The following is a 22,908-nucleotide window of genomic DNA, read 5'->3' as shown; positions in this document are numbered from 1 at the left end:
CAACACAAGGGAAATCCGTGTTTTTCTTCCAAGATGAGATGTCTATATATTTTAGTAAAGCTATATTAAGTAAGCGGTTCTGAAAATGAAGCAAACTGGGTAGGGGGTCAGGATCATTACATTCTCCATTCACTGTCTGTATACTGCAGTCACAGATCTATCTAATTTAAAGGGAATGCAGCAACAGTGAAGCTATCCAACATGCTGCTGCATTTAAACCCTGATTTGAGTTTGCATCTGTGTTGATAATAACAACTTGCATTTATATAGAAGGGTCAAAATTCAGGGTCTCAAAGAGACCAGTTAATGCCTGTTTGTGGCGGCCATTCCTAAAAATCGAATGGCCGCCGCTCTGGGGGCAACAGGCCGATCCGATCTAAATTCAGGTGGGGGATTTTTCAGCCTGGACCCATCCCGTCCAAGTAGATGCACCGCCAAATTAAAATAAAATAAATAGTTACCTGTTCATTTTCAGCTCCATCTGTCGATCCCCTCACGTACGGTGCCCCCGGCAGGTTTTTCTGCCGGTCCACCCTCTGAATACTGTGTGCAGCCCGGCAGTGTGGCCGCCTTTAAAGGGGAGGGCCCGCGGCCGCAATATGGACATTTTTGCCGGCCGACTTGCTGATGGGCCGGAAAAATACTGCCCACGGGTTCGGCTGGGCCACCAACCGGCAGCCTGGTATTCCCTCTTGGGTGCCAGGCCGCTGGCCCGGCCAAAACCTTCCATGGTGGCCCAGTGGCCAAAGTTTAAAAAAATGATCGAATCTCTCCCCTTTAATGGAGGGGAGAGAGCGTGGTTGTGCACACGAGCTGTGACGTCACCACGTTGATTGACAGCGGCGGACGGCCCCACTGACCCATTTTCAGCCTGCCCGCCCCCATTATGATCCATTTCATGTAGGACTCTGAAAAAATTCAAAGTCCTAAAAATGGATCTACTCACCGCACCAAGAGTTCCAGCGGTGAATACCAGTTTAAAAACTCATAGGTGCACACTTGAATTTTGGCCCTAGAGCCTTTAAAGTAGTTTTTTTTATGTCCCAAGGCGCTCCACATCAGCGTTACCAGACACAATTTGACAACAAACCACCGTCTCTTGCACTCTTGCCTCAGTACCCATTCTAACCAAACCAGCTTGTGTGGTAACCAACAGACGTACTTTTGTAAGTAGCAATAAGTGACACTGAAAATAAAGTACGGTGGAGCCTGTATTATCTGCCTACCTGGTTATTTGCCAGAATTTTTGTTAGCAAATACCATTTTTAGGCTGACATTTGGAGTCCAGGAGTCCAGTCAGGGGGCGCTGGCTACCCACCTTTACACTGCTGGTTCTGGCTCCTTATTCTGGTAGCAAACTCACACAAAAAACAAAAATCTGGGCCTAACGAGTTTGTGGCTGGGCTAAGAGAGCCAGAATTAACAGTGTAAATGCCAAGAGCTGGTGACTCAGTGTCACTGTCCCGGATTCAGAACTCAAACAGCAGCAGTATAAAAACAGCGAAATATTTGCATGATGTTGCACAGGCAGTTTCTTTTTGTCTGTATTTTTAAGTGTCAGTTTGGTTCAGCTAGTCGATGCCTTTGAGTCAAGGATGTGGGATCAAGCACCACTCCGGGACTTGATTGTATAAACTAAGCACAATTGAAGTAGTGCTGCCTAAATACATTTTTCTTGACTGTGTAAATATTTTTTTTTTACTGGGATTCCATCTGTCCGTTCTCTTGGTTTAGGTAAACCTTAAAGATCCCCTGGCAATATTTGAAGAAGAGCTTGGAGTCCTCCAGCTTACCCATCCAAAATTCCTCCCTCAAACAACACCAACAAATCAAGTAATTCTTCTTGCCTACATCAGAAGTCACTACTTCAAAGTAATTAATTTGATTTATTTGATAAATGGTAAATTGCTATATAAATATAAATGTATCTTGTATTACATCTGTGAATAAAATTGCTGAATGTTTTTGTCATTTGTATTATATTTGACTAAATTCCTGAACACAGGCTATTGCTGTATTAGTGTTTATTTAACTGCCACTTCTCTTCCAGTAATGCCCACCTTGAAGAAGTTCCTTCTCTCCCACAGGATTTCCGTTTGTCTCTTTTACCTTGTTCACCTTCATTGTTTAATTTTTCTCTTCTGATGTTTGTTCAGGGATCTTCGAAAACGCGTTTTCACAGGCACATTTCTTCAACAACTGTCTCCAGCTGCGACTTATTCTACGTGGATTCCAACTGAAATTCCACCCTTCCATGTTTCGGATCCACCTACAATTACAGATATCTGCATGTTATTCAGCCTTTCTCGAACCGCTGCTTTCTGAGATCCACCCACAATGCCATGTGCCAACACATGAATATCTGGACTTCTCTCTTCAGCAGCGCCGACTCACTCTATCTCACAGCTCTCCTAGAAACATAGAAAATAGGTGCAGGAGCAGGCCATTCAGCCCTTCTAGCCTGCACCGCCATTCAATGAGTTCATGGCTGAACATGAAACTTCAGTACCCCCTTCCTGCTTTCTCGCCATAACCCTTGATCCCCCGAGTAGTAAGGACTTCATCTAACTCCCTTTTGAATATATTTAGTGAATTGGCCTCAACTACTTTCTGTGGTAGAGAATTCCACAGGTTCACCACTCTCTGGGTGAAGAAGTTTCTCCTCATCTCGGTCCTAAATGGCTTACCCCTTATCCTCAGACTGTGACCCCTGGTTCTGGACTTCCCCAACATTGGGAACATTCTTTCTGCATCTAACCTGTCTAAACCCGTCAGAATTTTAAACGTTTCTATGAGGTCCCCTCTCATTCTTCTGAACTCCAGTGAATACAAGCCCAGTTGATCCAATCTTTCTTGATAGGTCAGTCCCGTCATCCCGGGAATCAGTCTGGTGAACCTTCGCTGCACTCCCTCAATAGCAAGAATGTCCTTCCTCAAGTTAGGAGACCAAAACTGTACACAATACTCCAGGTGTGGCCTCACCAAGGCCCTGTACAACTGTAGCAACACCTCCCTGCCCCTGTATTCAAATCCCCTCGCTATGAAGGCCAACATGCCATTTGCTTTCTTAACCGCCTGCTGTACCTGCATGCTAACCTTCAATGACTGATGTACCATGACACCCAGGTCTTGTTGCACCTTCCCTTTTCCTAATCTGTCACCATTCAGATAATAGTCTGTCTCTCTGTTTTTACCACCAAAGTGGATAACCTCACATTTATCCACATTATACTTCATCTGCCATGCATTTGCCCACTCACCTAACCTATCCAAGTCACTCTGCAGCCTAATAGCATCCTCCTCGCAGCTCACACTGCCACCCAACTTAGTATCATCCGCAAATTTGGAGATACTGCATTTAATCCCCTCGTCTAAATCATTAATGTACAATGTAAACAGCTGGGGCCCCAGCACAGAACCTTGCGGCACTCCACTAGTCACTGCCTGCCATTCTGAAAAGTACCCGTTTACTCTTTGCTTCCTGTCTGACAACCAGTTCTCAATCCACGTCAGCACACTACCCCCAATCCCATGTGCTTTAACTTTGCACATTAATCTCTTGTGTGGGACCTTGTCGAAAGCCTTCTGAAAGTCCAAATATACCACATCAACTGGTTCTCCTTTGTCCACTTTACTGGAAACATCCTCAAAAAATTCCAGAAGATTTGTCAAGCATGATTTCCCTTTCACAAATCCATGCTGACTTGGACCTATCATGTCACCATTTTCCAGATGCACTGCTATGACATCCTTAATAATTGATTCCATCATTTTACCCACTACTGAGGTCAGGCTGACCGGTCTATAATTCCCTGTTTTCTCTCTCCCTCCTTTTTTAAAAAGTGGGGTTACATTGGCTACCCTCCACTCCATAGGAACTGATCCAGAGTCAATGGAATGTTGGAAAATGACTGTCAATGCATCCGCTATTTCCAAGGCCACCTCCTTAAGTACTCTAGGATGCAGTCCATCAGGCCCTGGGGATTTATCGGCCTTCAATCCCATCAATTTCCCCAACACAATTTCCCGACTAATAAAGATTTCCCTCAGTTCCCCCTCCTTACTAGACCCTCTGACCCCTTTTATATCCGGAAGGTTGTTTGTATCCTCCTTAGTGAATACCGAACCAAAGTACTTGTTCAATTGGTCTGCCATTTCTTTGTTCCCCGTTATGACTTCCCCTGATTCTGACTGCAGGGGACCTACGTTTGTCTTCACCAACCTTTTTCTCTTTACATACCTAATAGAAACTTTTGCAATCCGCCTTAATGTTCCCTGCAAGCTTCTTCTCGTACTCCATTTTCCCTGCCCTAATCAAACCCTTTGTCCTCCTCTGCTGAGTTCTAAATTTCTCCCAGTCCCCAGGTTCGCTGCTATTTCTGGCCAATTTGTATGCCACTTCCTTTGCTTTAATACTATCCCTGATTTCCCTAGATAGCCACGGTTGAGCCACCTTCCCTTTTTTATTTCTACGCCAGACAGGAATGTACAATTGTTGTAATTCATCCATGCGGTCTCTAAATGTCTGCCATTGCCCATCCACAGTCAACCCCTTAAGTATCATTCGCCAATCTATCCTAGCCAATTCACGCCTCATACCTTCAAAGTTACCCTTCTTTAAGTTCTGGACCATGGTCTCTGAAATTACTGTTTCATTCTCCATCCTAATGCAGAATTCCACCATATTATGGTCACTCTTCCCCAAGGGGCCTCGCACAATGAGATTGCTAATTAATCCTCTCTCATTGCACAACACCCAGTCTAAGATGGCCTCCTCCCTAGTTGGTTCCTCAACATATTGGTCTAGAAAACCATCCCTTATGCACTCCAGGAAATCCTCCTCCACCGTATTGCTTCCAGTTTGGCTAGCCCAATCTATGTGCATAGTAAAGTCACCCATTATAACTGCTACACCTTTATTGCATGCACCCCTAATTTCCTGTTTGATGCCCTCCCCAAAATCCCTATTACTGTTTGCAGGTCTGTACACAACTCCTCCTAACGTTTTTTGCCCTTTGGTGTTCTGCAGCTCTACCCATATAGATTCCACATCATCCAAGCTAATGTCTTTCCTAACTATTGCATTAATCTCCTCTTTAACCAGCAATGCTACCCCACCTCCTTTTCCTTTTATTCTATCCTTCCTGAATGTTGAATACCCCTAAATGTTGAGTTCCCAGCCCTGATCATCCTGGAGCCACGTCTCCGTAATCCCAATCACATCATATTTGTTAACATCTATTTGCACAGTTAATTCATCCACCTTATTGCAGATACTCCTTGCATTAAGACACAAAGCCTTCAGGCTTGTTTTATTAACACCCTTTGTCCTTTTAGAATTTTGCTGTACAGTGGCCCTTTTTGTTCTTTGCCTTGGGTTTCTCTGCCCTCCATTTTTCCTCATCTCCCTTCTGTCTTTTGCTTTTGTCTCTTTTTTGTTTCCCTCTGTCTCCCTGCATTGGTTCCCATCCCCCTGCCATATTAGTTTAAATCCTCCCCAACAGCACTAGCAAACACTCCCCCTAGGACATTGGTTCCGGTCCTGCCCAGACCGCAATTCCATTTCATCCTTCGTCTCATCTGCGCTTCAACAAAAAACGTTTTATTTTCTTCCTTTCAGGTGTCCAAGATTGCAAACTTCCCCATCACTTTCCTCGGATCCCACCCCTCGTTCCAATCTCACCCTTAGCTGTGTTTTCACTATCCCTCTGACCTTCCCCTCTATGACCCCAGACGCAGTTCTTTGCAAAAGTCTCCGCTTCATCCCCTTGCATCTCCATCTCTATGAATTTTGAGCTCGGCAGGGCACTGAGCTCCTCTTCTGTTGTCTTCGCCTCCGTGTCCGCTTCTTTGGCCAGGAGTGTCTCTCCTGTCTTCAGAATTCTCATTTCACCTGGACCTCTCCCTATTACCCTCTCTAGATCATTTCATTGGGCACTGCCGGTGTGACATCAGCTGTCAATTTTTCTACTCTGCTCACTCATTCTATAACCTACTTCCCTCTGAGGTTGCAGCACTCCATTAACTCAGGTCCAACTCCAACACTGTCTTTAAACCTGCTGACAAGGATGACGCTGTTGATGTTTGGTAAACTGATCCCAACCTTGTGGAGGCTGAATGCCTACTCTCTGACACCTCCTCCTACCTCCACCTGGACCATGATCCCACCACCAAAAATCAAGCCATCGTTTCCAGACTGTTACTGACCTCATCATCTCTGGAGATCTTCCCTCCATGGCATCCATCCTCATAATTCCCCAACCCCACACAGCCTGCTTCTACCTCCTTCCCAATATCCACAAACAGGACTGCCCTGGTCGACCCATTGTTTCAACCTGTTCTTGCCCCAGGGAACTGATTTCTTCCTCTCTTGACTCTATTCTTTCTCCCCTTGTCCAGTCTTTTCCCACCTTCATCCGCGACTCTTCCGACGCCCTCCGTTACTTCAACAGTTTCCTGGTTGCAACCGTCTCCTTTTCACCATGGACGTCCAATCCCTCTACAGTTCCATCCCCCATCAGGATGGCCTGAGGGCGCTCTGCTTCTTCCTCGGGCAGAGAGGCCCAACCAGTCCCCATCCACCACCACCCTCCTGCCTGGCTGAACTTTTCTTACATTGAACACCTTCTCCTTTGACTCCACTCACTTCCTCCAAATAAAAGATGTTGATATGGAAACCTATATGGGTCCTAACTATGCCTGCCTTTTCCTGAGATATGTGGGGCATTCTTTGTTCCAGTCCTACTCGGGTCCTCTCCCTCACATCTTTTTCTAATACATTGATGTTTGTATTGGTGCTTACTGAGGGTGAGATGGAGCATTGCAGGTGTTGTTCCTCGAGCATATGTTGAGCTTCATTAGAACCATGTAGGAAGCCAAAGTAAGAGAGGTTTGAGCGGGAGTCGTGTGCAGAATTAAAATGACAGGCGACTAAAAGCTCAGGGTCCTGTTTACAGACTGAACGGAGGTGTTCCACAATGAGGTCACCCAATCTGCGTTGGTCTCCCCAATGTAGAGGAGAGACCATCATGAGTAGCGAATACAACATACTAAAGTGAAAGAATTTGAAAGAAGTACCTGTACAAATAAATCTCTGTTTCACCTGGAAGGAGTGTTTGGGGCCCTGCATGGTGGGAAGGGAGGAGGTAAAAGAGCAGGTGTTGGAACAAATATTGGAAGTTTTGTTGCGTTGTTCCCTAAAGCAAAACCAAGTAATATTTATTTGTGCAGAATTTATTATTAAAATACAGAGCAATTTAAATTATTTTGCATTTTCAACTACACAATTTGTTTTCTGTCTTTTGTTGGAACTTAATAACAGTCCTAGTTTCATATTTTATACCTTGCTCCAAAATTAGTTGCAGTGCAAAAAAAATTACGTTTTCAGAACTTCTCATGGCAATAGTAACTAAAGGAATTTAAATCCTGGAGGCAAAACTGAAAAAGCGCTGTGATACGTTCTTTTAATTCATGCCTTGGTTTACTTGTTTGTGTGCACAGATTTAACGACTTGGTAAGCTTGAACTTCTTCCGTACTTCAGCTAACTGTTTCAGGCTGCCAGTCCCAAACTTGTGTGGCAGAACTTTTCCTTATAATTATTGCATGATGTCTTTGGCCTGGCTCAGTCTTGAATTTGGAGGTCTGCTCATCAGAAAACTGCCAAATAAAGGTTCCTGCCCTTGACGTGTTCATCTGTTCTTGGCAGGGTGTTTTATACAGTACGTCCCATCCATTTTATAACGCAGCCATAGATGTCATTCCCTCCCTTTTTGTTCCAGTTCTGGGCACTGCAAAGCATTCATGTGTAAGACCCTGAGTTTCCCCGCCCCCAAGGCCATATTTTAACCTAGCTATGCTAAACAGTGCCTCGGCTGAGACCATCTTCTGAGCTTGGAGCCAGGAATTAAACCTTCAACTTTCTTGTCTGCAAAATTTCATATTACATTATGTGGCAGCCCTAATTTTTTCTCTTCCCTTTCCCTCCCCCCATTGCCCGCCCACTCCTATTGTTTGCAGTTTTATGCGCCATTGTTTACTGGATGCAGCTCTACTGTGAATGTGCAGCTAATGGCTGCATATTTAGTCTTAAACCTCCCATTGGATTTGCAGGATTTTGTGGAGGCAGCGCTGGTGTTACTTCTCCAGCGCTTTGAGGTGTCTACTGTATATAGTCTACATCTCGGCTATATAGGAGGGCGGCTATCATGACTGCCCTGTAGACCATAAGCTTGGTGCCAGATTTGAGGTCCTGGTCTTCAAACACGCTCTTCCTCAGGCGACCAACCGAAGGCTACACTGGCACGCTGAAGGCAGTGTTGAACCTCGTCACAAATGTCTGCCCTTGCTGATAGACGCACTAACATCAGTGTTCTCGCTCAGGCCAACATCCCCAGCATCGAAGCACTGACCACACTCAACCAGCACCTTTTGGGCGGGCCACATCGTCCGCATGCCCGACATGAGATTTCCTAAGCAAGCGCTCTACTCTGAACTCCTACATGGCAAGCGAGCCCCAGGTGGGCAGAGGAAACATTTCAAGGACACCCTAAAAGCCTCCTTGATAAAGTGCAACGTCCCCACCGGCACCTGGGAATTCCTGGCCCAAGACCGTCCAAAGTGGAGGAAGAGCACCTCTAGTCTCGTCGCCGAGAGCATGCAGAAAGCAAGCGAAGACAGCAGAAGAAGCGTGCGGCAAACCAGACTCCCCATTCACCCTTTCCTTCAACCACTTGTTACAGAGACTGTAATTCCCGCATTGGACTGTACAGTCACCTGAGAACTCACTTTTAGAGTGGAAGCAAGTCTTCCTCAATTTTGTGGGACTGCCGATGATGATTTAGTCTTAAGTAGCATTGTTATCATTAGAAACCAACCATCTTTCAGAACAATGGTGCTTACTATAATGGCTGGGTAACAGTCTGGTTTTGAGCGTTGGGATGCTTATAGCATTTTATAGGCATTCCCTTGCCTTGGCATGTATTCCTTTTGAGTACAGAAGACTGAGGGATGATCTGATCAAGGTACTTAAAATGTTGAATCATTTTAACAGGGTAAATACGGAGAAACTATTTTCTCAGGTTTGGGGATCAAGACTGAGGGGACATAATCTTATTATATCATCTTGTATTTATATAGCATCTTTTAACTTAGTAAAAAGTCCCAAGGTGCTTCACAGGATCATTATATTAAAAAAAAATTGACACCGAGCCACATGAGATATTGGGGCAGATGAGGTCAAAGAGAGAGGTTTTAAGGAGCGTCTTAAAGGAGGAAAGAGAGGTTTAGGGAGAAAATTCCAGAGCTTAGGGCCATGGCAGTTGAAGGCACGGCCACCAATGGTGGAATGATTGAAATTGGAGATGCTCAAAGTGTCAGAATTGGAGGAGTGCAGGTATCTCTTCGGGTTGTAGAGCTGGAGGAGATTAGAGATGGGGAGGGACGAGGCATGGAGGGAATTGAGAACCAGGATGAGAATTTTAAAATCGAGGCGTTGCTTCACGAGCACGGGTGATGGGTGAGCAGGACATAGTGCAAGCTAGGACATGGGCAGCAGACAGCAGAAGGAGCATGCAGCAAACCAGACTCCCCATCCCTCAAGTTTACGGAGGGTACAATGCGGGAGGCCGGCCAGGAGGGCATTGGAATAGTTAAATCGAGAGGTAACAAAGGCATGGACGAGGGTTTCAGCAGCAGATGAGCTGAGGCAGAGACGGAGTCGGGCAATGTTGTGGAGGTGGAAGTAGGCGGTCTTAGCAATGGTGTGGATATGTGGCTGTAAGCTCATCTCTGGGCCAAATACGACACCAAGATTTCAAACAATCTGCCAGGGAGAGAAAAGGAGTCGGTGGCGAGGGAATGGAGTTTGGGGACTGAAGACGATGGCTTCGGTCTTCCTAATATTTAGGTTGACAAAATTTTGGCTCATCCAGTACTGGATGTCGGACAAGCAGTTTGATAATTTAGAGACTGGGGGGATCGAGAGAGGTGGTGGTAAGGTAGAGCTAGGAGTCATGAGCGTACATGTGGAAACTGATGCTGTGTTTTTGGATGATATTGCCAAGGGGCAATATGTAGAAAGAAAGAAAGACTTGCATTTATATAGCGTCTTTCACGATCACCGGACATCCCTAAGCGTTTTACAGCCAATGAAGTACTCTTTGAATTATAGTCACTGTTGTGATGTAGGAAACGTGGTAGCCAATTTGCGCTCAGCAAGCTCCCACAAACAGCAATTTGATAATGACCAGATAATCTGTGTTTTAGTAATGTTGATTGGGTGATAAATATTGGCCAGGACACCGGGGATAACTCCCCCTGCTCTTCAAAATTGTGACATGAGATCTTTTACGTGCACCTGAGAGAGTAGATGGGGCCTCAGTTTAACATCTCATTTGAAAGACTGCATCTCCCTCAGCACTGCACTGGAGTGTCAGCTTAGATTTTTGTGCTCAAGTCTCTGGAGTGGGACTTGAACCCATAACCTTCTGACTCAGAGGCGAGTGTGTTACCCATTGAGCCGCTGGCTAACACATGTAGATGAGAAATAGGAGGGGACCAAAGATAGATCCTTGGGGGACACCAGAGGAGTGGGAAGAGAAGCAATTGCAGGTGATTTGGAAGATTTGAAGGAGAGGGGGGACAGTACCTGATAAGAGAGAACCGTTAACAATATCAGCAAACGTGGGAGCCAGGAAGGGAAGTTGGGTTGCCAGCAGTTTAGTGGGAATAGGGTTGAGGGAGCAGGAGGTAAGTCTCGTGGACAACAGGAGATCGAAGAGGGCATGAGGAGAGATAGTAGAGAAAGATGAGAGCTCAGGGCTCAGGCAGGGGGAAACCTAGAGGAAGTTTGGCCCAGTGGGCTGTGAGAAGGAAGGGAAGAGACAGTTGATCACATGGTCTCAATCTTAGTGACAAAGAATCCATGAGCTACTCATACTTGCTGGAGGTGAGGGTGGAGGAAACAGCGGTGGGGAGGGGTTTATGAAGATGGTTTGCAGTAGAGAAAAGAAGCCGGGGGTTATCGTTGCTTTAGTATTGGCAGACGAGAGCAGGATCCGATGAAGCTTTGTGGTCCAGCCAGATCTGGTGGTGAATGACTAAACCAGTTGTCCGCCATATCCACTCAAATCTGCATCCCTTGGACTTAAGGGAAAGTTGATGGGGGTAGTACCGGGGGAATGGTTAGGGCGAGAGAGAGTAATGGTGTTAATGGGGATTAGACCATCAAAGGTGGTGGTGTAGAAATGTCATGAAATGTAGAAAAAAATTAAAGCCAAGCCAGTTTCGAGGGGAATCAGGAAGCACGTTTCCATGCATAGGATAGTAGAAATCTGGAATTTACTTCTTTTAAGAAATCAAGGAGCGATCGATATTGCATCATGGTTGCAGTCTCAAGATATATTGTCAATGACTTTGCTTTGACCAGGGTCATCTTGGTGCTGTGGGAAAGGCAGAGAGCAGACTGAAGTCTTTTGAACTAGGAGTGGTTGGCATGGAGCTAGGTGGATATAACCTGTTTGGGGACCTTTAGAGAGGAAAGGGAAATTATTGATTGGGTGGAAGTTTGAAGTCAGAGTTTTGAAGGATTGAATGGGAGATTTTCCAGTGTTGGGGAATATTGGGAAAGAGTTGTGTACAAATAGTTAGATCTGGAGGTGATTAAGGTTCATATCCTTGGCATCCCTTGCTTCATTTCACTTCTACCAGTCTGTACATGGCCAGCACATTCCCTAAGGTGGCTTATTTTATAGTGGAAATGATCATCAGGGCCAGGGGAGATGTAGAAAGAAGTTAGTGATATTGGTCCTGAAATCCAAGCCTTGCCAGTACTACGGAATACGTGCGGACCCGGCGAGGCCTCACAAGCTTTTTTTGGCGCGCAATGCGTATGCGCAGAAAACCGGCTTTTCCAATCTGTCAAGATATTTCTTGATCGATCTTCCATATCCCCGCAGGAAGGACATCCGCGCGGGCGAGATTGGGCTATTTGCCCAACTCCTTCCCAGCGAATGTCCTTCAAACTCTTGCACTTGGTAAAAGCAGGCGTGTAGCTTACTTTTATCAGTGTAAGAGTTTTAAAACATATAAAAATAACATTTAAATACAAAGTTTTATAATAAAAACCCTGTCCACTAAGGTGAGTTTATTTTAAACCCGATTAAAACACATTAAAAAATAAATCCTAAAAATATTTTTTTTCTAAAACATTTAATTAACTTTAATTTCAATTAATTTTAAATATGTGAGGTGTTTTTTAATGTATAATGTGTTTGGGTGTTTTAGGGGTTTATTCTCATTGATATTAATGGGAACTCGTAAAATCGGAGTTCCCATTACTATCAATGAGAATACTGTACTGTGATTGGTTGTCCGGGCCCACGTGACTCCATCTTCTGCGTCCGTATGTCCATGACGTGGATGCGCTGCAAAGCGTGTGGAAAGAAGGACTCCGACCGGAATACCAGAATCCAAGATGCCTCCAGGACGTGGATGCACTGCGAAGCGTGTGGAAAGAAAGACTCCGACCGGAATACCAGAATCCAAGATGCCTCCAGGACGTGGATGCGCTGCGAAGCATGTGGAAAGAAGGACTCTGACCGGAATACCAGAATCCAAGATGCCTCCATGACGTGGATGCGCTGCGAAACGTGTGGAAAGAAGGACTCCGACCGGAATACCAGAATCCAAGGTGCCTCCAGGACCACCAGGTACTTTCGTAGAAACATTTCGGGTCAGAGGCGTTCGTCCGAATGAAACCTCCAACCGGAATTTCAGGGCCATTCAGTCAGTCAGAGATAAAGATTGGGGGAGGTGGCTGAGGCAGATAAGTGTATAGTCTCGTGCTTTCAAAATAAAACCTAGACCACGGTTAATATCTATGTTTCTTCCCGTGCTTCCTTGAATGGCTTATTCCTGTTCCTATGTTGTTTTAGGACAGTTTATGATAAATTTTAAATGTTACTAGAGATTTAAAATACTGTTCTTTGGACCTGCATTAACTTGTTTTGACAATATGAATACCCGACAATCTTTCCCTCTATCAATATCAAATGTAAAAAATAATAATTTTCAAACCAAAAGATCTTGGATCACCAATGAGATGATGATAAACAAATCACAGAAATGAACTGCATAAAAATTGGAACAATGTCACTTAGTTTTCAGAATAATGTTCCACTGGTGACCGAGAAGCCTTAATTTGAATTGGTAGCCGTTTGTTGAGCCACAGATAATTCAACTATCAATGCTGCTCAACAGATTTCAAATAAAAACATAGAAAATAGGTGCAGGAGTAGGCCATTCGGCCCTTCGAGCCTGCAACACCATTCAATAAGATCATGGCTGATCATTCCCTCAGTACCCCTTTCCTGCTTTCTCTCCATACCCCTTGATACCTTTAGCCGTAAGGGCCCTATCTAACTCCCTCTTGAATATATCCAATGAACTGGCATCAACAACTCTCTGCGGAAGAGAATTCCACAGGTTAACAACTCTCTGAGTGAGGAAGTTTCTCCTCATCTTGGTCCTAAATGGCTTACCCCTTATCCTTAGACTGTGACCCCTGGTTCTGGACTCCCCCAACATCGGGAACATTCTTCCCGCATCTAACCTGTCCAGTCCCATCAGCATCTTATATGTTTCTATGAGATCCCCTCTCATCCTTCTAAACTCCAGTGTATAAATGCCCAGTTGATCCAGACTCCCCTCATATGTCAGTCCAGCCATCCCGGGAATCAGTTAATGCAGGTGAACCTTCGCTGCAGCCCCTCAATAGCAAGAATGTCCTTCCTCAGATTAGGAGACCAAAACTGAACACAATATTCCAGGTGAGGCCTCACCAAGGCCTGTACAACTGCAGTAAGACCTCCCTGCTCCTAAACTCAAATCCCCTAGCTATGAAGGCCAACATAGCATTTTCCTTCTTCACCGCCTGCTGTACCTGCATGCCAACTTTCAGTGACTGATGAACCATGACACCCAGGTCTCGTTGCACCTCCCCTTTTCCTAAACTGCAATAACTTGACAATAACAAAATCTGCAATAACAACAATAACTTGACAATATATTCAGTTTTGCAGCTTACTATCTGCAGGGAAACCTTACTCCCACATAATGGGCAGAGATAAGTTTGCGTTTTAACTGATTGCACGTACAAGCGCAACGTCACGAATCCGGAATGCCAAAAACCGGAATTGTCCGAAAACTGGACATTTTGCGCAAAGCTGATGGAGTCATCCGGAATCCAGAATTATTGTCTGAAATCTGGACATTTTTGAGGCAAAACCCAAAATCCAGCACGGATTAGGTCGAGGATTCCGGATTTCAGACCATTGATTTTCTTGTCTGAAATCCAGAAAAAAACAAAACCAGCACAGATTTGGTCCCGAGGATTCCGGATTTCGTATGTTGTACCTGTATTGCCAGGTCAGTAAAATGATGTTGAGTGTCAGCTGTGGCTCAGTGGGTAGCACACCCCCCTCTGAATCTGTAGGTTGTGGGTTCAAGTCTCACTTCAGGGATTTGATCACACAAAATCTAGGTTGACAACTCCAGGTCTCACTTCAGGGATTTGATCACACAAAATCTTGGTTGACAACTCCAGTGCATGCTGAGGGAGCGCTGCACTGTCTGAGGTGTTGTCTTTCGGATGAGACATTCAACCGAGGCCCCGTCTGCTCTCTCAAGTCGACGTAAAAGAACCCATGGCACTATTTCGACGAAGAGCAGGGGAGCTATCCCCGGTGTCCTGGCTAATATTTATCCCTCAATCAACATAACTAAAACAAATTATCTGGTCATTATCACATTGCTGTTTGTGGGAGCTTGCTTATGTGTGAATTGACTGCTGCGTTTCCTAAATTACAACAGTGTCTACACTCTAAAAGTACTCCACTTACTGTAAAGCGTCTGGTAGTCGTGAAAGGTACTATATAAATGCAAGTCTGTCATTTTTTTTACTTTAATTGTGCTGCTTGTACAAATTATGTTGTTATAAATAAAATATGAGGGAAGACATGAGCTGTTAACGTATTTATGTTCTGATAAATATAACATAAGAACATAAGAAATAGGAACAGGAGTAGCCATAAGGCCCCTCAAGCCTGCTCCACCATTCAATAAGATCATGGCTGATCTGATCATGGACTTAGCTCCACTTCCCTGCCCGCTCCCCATAACCCCTTATCTCCTTAGCGTTTAAGAAACTGTCTATTTCTGTCTTAAATTTATTCAATGTCCCAGCTTCCACAGCTCACGGAGGCAGCTAATTCCACAGATTTACAACCCTCTGAGAGAAGCAATTTCTCCTCATCTCTGTTTTAAATGGGCGGCCCCTTATTCTAATATCGTGCCCTCTAGTTCTAGTCTCTCCCATCAGTGGAAACATCCTCTCTGCATCCACCTTGTCAAGCCCCCTCATAATCTTATACGTTTCGATAAAATCACCTCTCAATTCTTCTGAATTCCAATGAGTAAAGGCCCAACCTACTCGACCTTTCCTCATCAGTCAACCCCCTCATCCCCGGAATCAACCAAGTGAACCTTCTCTGAACTGCCTCCAAAACAAGTTTATCCTTTTGTAAATATGGAAACCAAAACTGCACATAGTATTCCAAGTGTGGCCTCACCAATACCTTATATAGCTGTAGTAAGACTTCCCTGCTTTTCTACTCCATCCCCTTTGCAATAAAGGCCAAGATACCATTGGCCTTCCTGATCACTTGCTGTACCTGCATACTATCCTTTTGTGTTTCATGCACAACTACCCCCAGGTCCCGCTGTACTGCGGCACTTTTCAATCTTTCTCCATTTAAATAATAACTTGCTCTTTGATTTTTTTTCTGCCAAAGTGCATGACCTCACACTTTCCAACATTATACCACATCTGCCAAATTTTTGCCCACTCACTTAGCCTGTCTATGTCCTTTTGCAGATTTTTTGTGTCCTCCTCACAAATTGCTTTTCCTCCCATCATTGATATTGACATTGTTCAAATGCAGTGTTTTGTGATATCAAGAATTGGCTGAGTGCACTAGATACAGCAAAGGCTGTAGACCCCGACCAAATCCTGGCTGTAATGTTGAAGAGTTGTGCACTAGAACTAGCTGTGCCTCGAGCCAAGCTGTTCCAGTACTGCTACAACACTGAAGTGCCACAACACGGCAAACGAGCCAAAGGTGAGCAGAGGAAACATTACAAGGACACCCTCAAAGCCTCCCTGATAAAGTGCAACATCACCACTGATGCCTGGGGGACCCTGGCCAAAGACCGTCCTAAGTGGCGGAAGTGCATCCGGGAGGGTGCTGAGCATCTCGACTCTCATCGCCAAGAGCATGCAGAAATCAAGCACAGGCAGTGGAAAGAGCGTGCAGCAAACCAGTCCCACCCACCCTTTCCCTCAACGACTATCTGTTCCATCTGTAACAGGGACTGTGGTTCTCGTATTGGACTGTTCAGCCACCTAAAGACTCATTTTTAGAGTGTAAGCAAGTCTTCCTTGATTTCGAGGGACTGCCTATGATGATGACAACACTGGTATCTACCCGATGAAGTGGTGAATTGCCTTGTTATGCCCTGTCTCCAAAAAGCAGGACAAATTCAATCCAGCTAATTACCACCCCATCAGCCTACTCTCAATCATCAGTAAAGTGATTGAAGGGGTTGTCGACAGTGCTATCAAATGGCACTTACTCACCAATAACTTGCTCACCGATGCTCCGTTTGGGTTCTGCCAGGACCATTCAGCTCCAGACCTCATTACAGCCTTTGTCCAAACATGGACAAAAGAGCTGAATTCCAGAGGTGAAGTGAGAGTGACTGCCTTTGACATCAAGGCAGCATTTGACCGAGTGTGGCATCAAGAAGCCCTAGTAAAATTGAAATCAATGGCAATCAGGGGAAAACTCTCCACTGGCTGTAGTCCTAGCTAGTACAAAGGAAGGTGGATGTGGTTGTTCGAGGCCAATCTTCTCAGCCCAGGATGTTGCTGCAGAAGTTCCTCAGGGCAGTGTCCTCGGCCCAACCATCTTTAGCTGCTTCGTCAATGACCATCCCTCCCACATAAGATCAGAAGTGGGGATGTTGCACAATGTTCAGTTCCATTTGTAACTCTATTCAATAATGAAACAGTCTGCCCATATACAGCAACACCTGGACAACATTCAATTTTGATCCGCTAAGTGTCAAGTAACAGTTGCACCACACAAGTGCCAGGCAATGATTACCTCCAAGAAGAGAGAGTCTAACCACCTCCCCATGACATTCAATGATGTTACCATCATCAAATCCCCCACCATCAACATTCTGTGGGTCACCATTGAACAGAAACTTAACTGGACCAGCCACATAAATACTGTGGCTACAAGAGCAGGTCAGAGGCTAGGTATTTTGTGGTGAGTGACTCACCTCCTGACTCCCGAATGCCTTTCCACCAACTACAAGGCACGAGTCATGAGTGTGATGGAATAATGTTCATTTGCCTTAAATGAGTGCAGTTCCAACAACGCTCGACACCAGAACAAAGCAGCCCGATTGATTGGCACCCCATTCACTTCCTTCAACATTCACTCCCTCCACCACCGGCACACCATGGCTGCAATGTGTACTATCTATAAGATGCACTGCAGCAACTCGCCAAGGCTTCTTCGACAGCCCTTCCCAAACCCGCGGCATCTACCTCCAAGAAGGACAAGGGCAGCAGGCGCATGGGAACACCATCACCTCCAAGTCAGACACAATCCGAACTTTGAAATATATCACTGTTCCTCTGGGTCAAAATCTTGAAACTCCCCCCACCTAACAGCACTGTGGGAGTACCTTCACCACATGGACTGCAGGGTTGAAGAAGGTGGCTCACTACCTCATTCTCAGGGCAATTAGGGATGGGCAATAAATGCAGTACTTGCCAATGCCGACCACATCCCAAGAATTAATTTTTTTTTTAAACTCATTATTGTACATAACTATGCTTTTTCCAAACTACTGCAGGCTGGATTGCTGTACTATTTTTCTTTGGAGTAATCTTTTTCTTTGGATTCCTTTAGTACCTTGTTTTTTATGGTCTGCAAAACATTAAAATCAAATTGAACTTCTAGCTTTTAATTTGGAGTTGTGAGTGTGCAAACATTTTTGATCTTGGGCTTCAGGCACTTGCTGGTTCCAAAATAGGAAAGGACATTAAAATGAGTTGCAGTGATTGAAATTGTCCATTTAAAGATTTGCAGTTATCAGGCAGCACTGTATACAGGACCTTAAATCTTTAAATAGATTGGCCCTTGGCAGCATAATAGTGAGATAAATGTAATCATTTCATGGGGTGGGGTGGAGGAGACTTCTTGACGATTTAGGCCAAATTTTATGTTTTATTGACTAATTAGAGTTCTATCGCGAAGTTGCAAAACACCTATCTCTTGCATACAGCGTTTGGTTCAGTTATAATGTGGCTTGTAGCATTCCTGCTGTGTGATAAATTCTGATGAGCCACTGCAGTCAAGGCTGCATATGAGGAAAAAATGTTGGCATAATTTAGTGGAAGAACATTGGCATTTGCTTTTGTATTTTCCATTTGCCAGTCAGATATTTTGAAATGGTAGTTGTGTAACCTGCTGAATATGCTGAGACTAATTGTAGCACCCTTGTCACTTGTCAGGCTGAGGCTGACTAACTCCAAACAGACTTGACTTGTGTGGCTTAGTAACCACAGTATGCAGTATGTTACATTTCGCCACTGAGCCACTTGGGTTGGGGAGGGCCAAGTAATGTTTTTATCTTGTGTGGTACAATTTCATGGCTACTTTGGGTGGAAACCATAAGCCAAGTGTTGGGTGCTGTCAGTATTTTAAGAACATAAGAACATAAGAATTAGGAACAGGAGTAGGCCATCTAGCCCCTCGAGCCTGCTCCGCCATTCAATAAGATCATGGCTGATCTGGTCGTGGACTCAGCTCCACTTACCCGCCCTCTCCCCGTAACTCTTAATTCCCTTATTGCTTAAAAATCTATCTATCTTTGACTTGAAAACATTCAATGAGCCAGCCTCAACTGCTTCCTTGGGCAGAGAATTCCACAGATTCACAACCCTCTGGCAGAAGAAATTCTTTCTCAACTCGGTTTTAAATTGGCTCCTCCGTATTTTGAGGCTGTGCCCCCTAGTTCTAGTCTCCCCCACCAATGGAAACAACCTCTCTGCCTCTATCTTGTCTATCCCTTTCATGATTTTAAATGTTTCTATAAGATCACCCCTCATCCTTCTGAACTCCAAGGAGTAAAGACCCAGTCTACTCAATCTATCATCATAAGGTAACCCCCTCATTTCTCGAATCAGCCTAGTGAATCGTCTCTGTACCCCTTCCAAAGCTAGTATATCCTTCCTTAAGTAAGGTGACCAAAACTGTACGCAGTACTCCAGGTGCGGCCTTACCAATACCTTATACAGTTGCAGCAACACCTCCCTGCTTTTGTACTCCATCCCTTTCGCAATGAAGGCCAACATTCCATTTGCCTTCCTGATTACCTGATGCACCTGCAAACTAAACTTTTGGGATTCATGCACAAGGACCCCGAGGTCCCTCTGCACCACAGCATGTTGTAATTTCTCCCCATTCAAATAATATTCCCTTTTACTGTTTTCTTTCCCAAGGTGGATGACCTCACACTTTCCGACATTGTATTCCATCTGCCAAACCTTAGCCCATTCGCTTAACCTATCCAAATCTCCTTGCAGCCTCTCTGAGTCCTCGACACAACCCGCTTTCCCACTAATCTTAGTGTCATCTGCAAATTTTGTTGCACTACACTCTGTCCCCTCTTCTAGGTCATCTATGTATATTGTAAACAGATGTGGTCCCAGTACTGATCCCTGTGGCACACCACTAACCACTGATTTCCAACCGGAAAAGGACCCATTTATCCCGACTCTCTGCTTTCTGTTCGCCAGCCAATTCTCTATCCATGCTAATACATTTCCTCTGACTCCGCGTACCTTTATCTTCTGCAGTAACCTTTTGTGTGGCACCTTATCGAATGCCTTTTGGAAATCTAAATACACCACATCCATCGGTACACCTCTATCCACCATGCTCGTTATATCCTCAAAGAATTCCAGTAAGTTAGTTAAACATGATTTCCCTTTCATGAATCCATGCTGCGTCTGCTTGATTGCACTATTCCTATCCAGATGTCCCGCTATTTCTTCCTTAATGATAGTTTCAAGCATTTTCCCCACTACAGATGTGAAACTAACCGGCCTATAGTTACCTGCCTTTTGCCTGCCCCCCTTTTTTAAACAGAGGCGTTACATTAGCTGCTCTCCAATCCGCTGGTACCTCCCCAGAGTCCAGAGAATTTTGGTAGATTATAACAAATGCATCTGCTATAACTTCCGCCATCTCTTTTAATATCCTGGGATGCATTTCATCAGGACCAGGGGACTTGTCTACCTTCAGTCCCATTAGTCTGTCCAGCACTACCTCCCTAGTGATAGTGATCATCTCAAGGTCCTCCCTTCCCACATTCCTATGACCAGCAATTTTTGGCATGGTTTTTGTGTCTTCCACTGTGAAGACCGAAGCAAAATAATTGTTTAAGGTCTCAGCCATTTCCACATTTCCCATTATTAAATCCCCCTTTTCATCTTCTAAGGGACCAACATTTACTTTAGTCACTCTTTTCCGTTTTATATATCTATAAAAGCTTTTACTATCTGTTTTCATGTTTTGCGCAAGTTTACCTTCGTAATCTGTCTTCCCTTTATTGCTTTTTTAGTCATTCTTTGCTGTTGCTTAAAATCTTCCCAATCCTCTAGTTTCCCACTAACCTTGGCCACCTTATATGCATTGGTCTTTGATTTGATACTTTCCTTTATTTCCTTGGTTATCCACGGCTGGTTATCTCTTCTCTTGCCGCCCTTCTTTTTCACTGGAATATATTTTTGTTGCGCATTATGAAAGAGCTCCTTAAAAGTCCTCCACTGTTCCTCAATTGTGCCACCATTTAGTCCTTGTTTCCAGTCTACTTTCGCCAACTTTGCCCTCATCCCACTGCAGTCCCCTTTGTTTAAGCATAGTACGCTCGTTTCTGACACAACTTCCTCATCCTCAATCTGTATTACAAATTCAACCATATTGTGATCACTCATTCCGAGAGGATCTTTTACGAGGAGATCGTTTATTTTTCCTGTCTCGTTACACAGGACCAGATCCAAAATGGCTTGCTCCCTTGTAGGCTCTGTTACATACTGTTCTAAGAAACAATCCCGTATGCATTCTATGAATTTCTCCTCCAGGCTACCCCCTGCGATTTGATTTGACCAATCGATATGTAGGTTAAAATCCCCCATAACTATTTTGTTACCATTTTTTTTTACTAGTGGCAGAGATGGAAGTAAAAGGTGAATTTTTTTTACATCAACTGTAGAAACTCAACATTTTCCAGGAAAGAGCTGAATTTGAATGACTTGCTCTGTGGTTTTGCTGTGGAGTGGAGCAACTAAGGTGTTTCCTGTGTTTGTAATACCTGCAACAATTCTGTCTTGACTTGTTGCATGAATGAGTCATATGGTGATAATGATGATGTAATTCTGGTCATACAGGAACTCTTTGCTCAGTGCAACAAGTTGATGTTTCCATGTAGTTTTGTTTTTCCTTCTGTCTCCCTTATCCCTATATATTCATATCTGGCTTTCGATCTTGCACAATCGCACTGTGTTGATCTGAAGTCTGGCCTGGGATTAACTTGCAGAAAACGTGAGTATCGCCAGAAAGTACTACAGTGCCTGCATAACAGGCTACTGCACGTCAATCGTAATTCTCTGTTTGAAGCACGTTGAAGTGTTATGATGTAGAGATTTCTCAAAATTTCCAACACCCCCCCCCCCTCAAAAAAAAAACAGGAAAAACAAATGAAATTAAAATGTTTTTTGTTAATGTTGCAGCAGCATTTGTGGAATTTGTCTTTGACAAGGCAGTTAATACAAAAAGGGTTTCACACAAAACTTATTTGTAGTTTTTTGATACGAAAGTCAGTATTGCTGATATGAAAGCTTTCCCACTTTGTTTACCTGATGTCAGCATTGAGCAGTTATGAGGCCAGGTACAGATTGAAGCTTTCTTTACTCTAACCAAAAGGAAAGCAAGAACTTGCATTTACCTAGCAGCATTTACCTAGCAGCCTTCACCTTAGCAGAATGCTCCAAGTACTTCACAACCAATGAATTTGCTTTTGGAATGTAGCCATTGTTGTGCACAGCAAGGTCCCACAAAGAGTAAGTGAGATGAATGACCAGATAATCCAAGGTGGTGGAGGTTGATGGAGCAATGTTGGCCAGGGCATTGGAAGAACTTCTCACTCTTTTTTGAATAGTGCTACCGGGTCCTTTACGCCCACCTGAACCATTGAATAGAAAGACGCAGCCTTGGTTTAACGCCTGAGCTGAAAGGCGGCATCTCTGACCATGCAATGCTCCCACGTTGGAATGTCAGGCAAGATTGTGTGCTGCAGTGAGGCTTGAAGCAACAACCTTTTCTTTGGTTACAGTGACCAATTGAGCCAGACTGACCTGTTTAGACGCTTGAATGTTGTGTATCTCAATTTGAAATTTTAATTTCCCACAATCATACTTTGTGATTTATGATTACCAGTTTGTGTTAATCATAACCAGCATTGTGGTGTGAACGTCTCCAAGCAGAAATGATTTTAGTCTGATGTGCTGTCTAGGGTTGTGTTCACTAATGGGCTGTACTGGGATTAAAGCTGTCTGGGAGTGTGTTAGAAGGTTGTAACACAAAGAAGCCATCCGATGACAAACACTTGCTGTTCAGCTTGAGTGGCTTAAAACGTTTCAACGTCCTTAGGGAAAATTTCAGTGATTTGTCTTTTTGAGCCTGCAACATTTGGGTATTCCCTTTCCTTGG

At 44.3% G+C, this 22,908-nt stretch overlaps 1 protein-coding gene across 10 annotated transcripts in view; it reads left to right on the top strand.

Moving 5' to 3' along the window:
* The window catches only part of sipa1l1 (signal-induced proliferation-associated 1 like 1), a 459,559-nt gene that overhangs the window by 32,422 nt on the left and 404,229 nt on the right, over nucleotides 1–22,908 (top strand). Inside the window, exon 2 of one of the 10 annotated variants that reach the window (XM_070878860.1) lies at nucleotides 1,735–1,872. The exons of the other annotated variants lie outside the window; for them this stretch is intronic. The gene's annotated coding sequence lies outside the window, so the exon portion shown is untranslated. The remainder of the gene's footprint in view (nucleotides 1–1,734; nucleotides 1,873–22,908) is intronic. 10 annotated transcript variants of the gene reach the window in all.

The sequence above is a fragment of the Pristiophorus japonicus genome, chromosome 4 (genome assembly GCF_044704955.1).
Source record: "Pristiophorus japonicus isolate sPriJap1 chromosome 4, sPriJap1.hap1, whole genome shotgun sequence".
In the NCBI taxonomy this organism is placed as follows: Eukaryota; Metazoa; Chordata; class Chondrichthyes; family Pristiophoridae; genus Pristiophorus; species Pristiophorus japonicus.
Note: the sequence above shows the minus strand (reverse complement) of the source record. Positions and strands in the feature narration are given on the sequence as shown.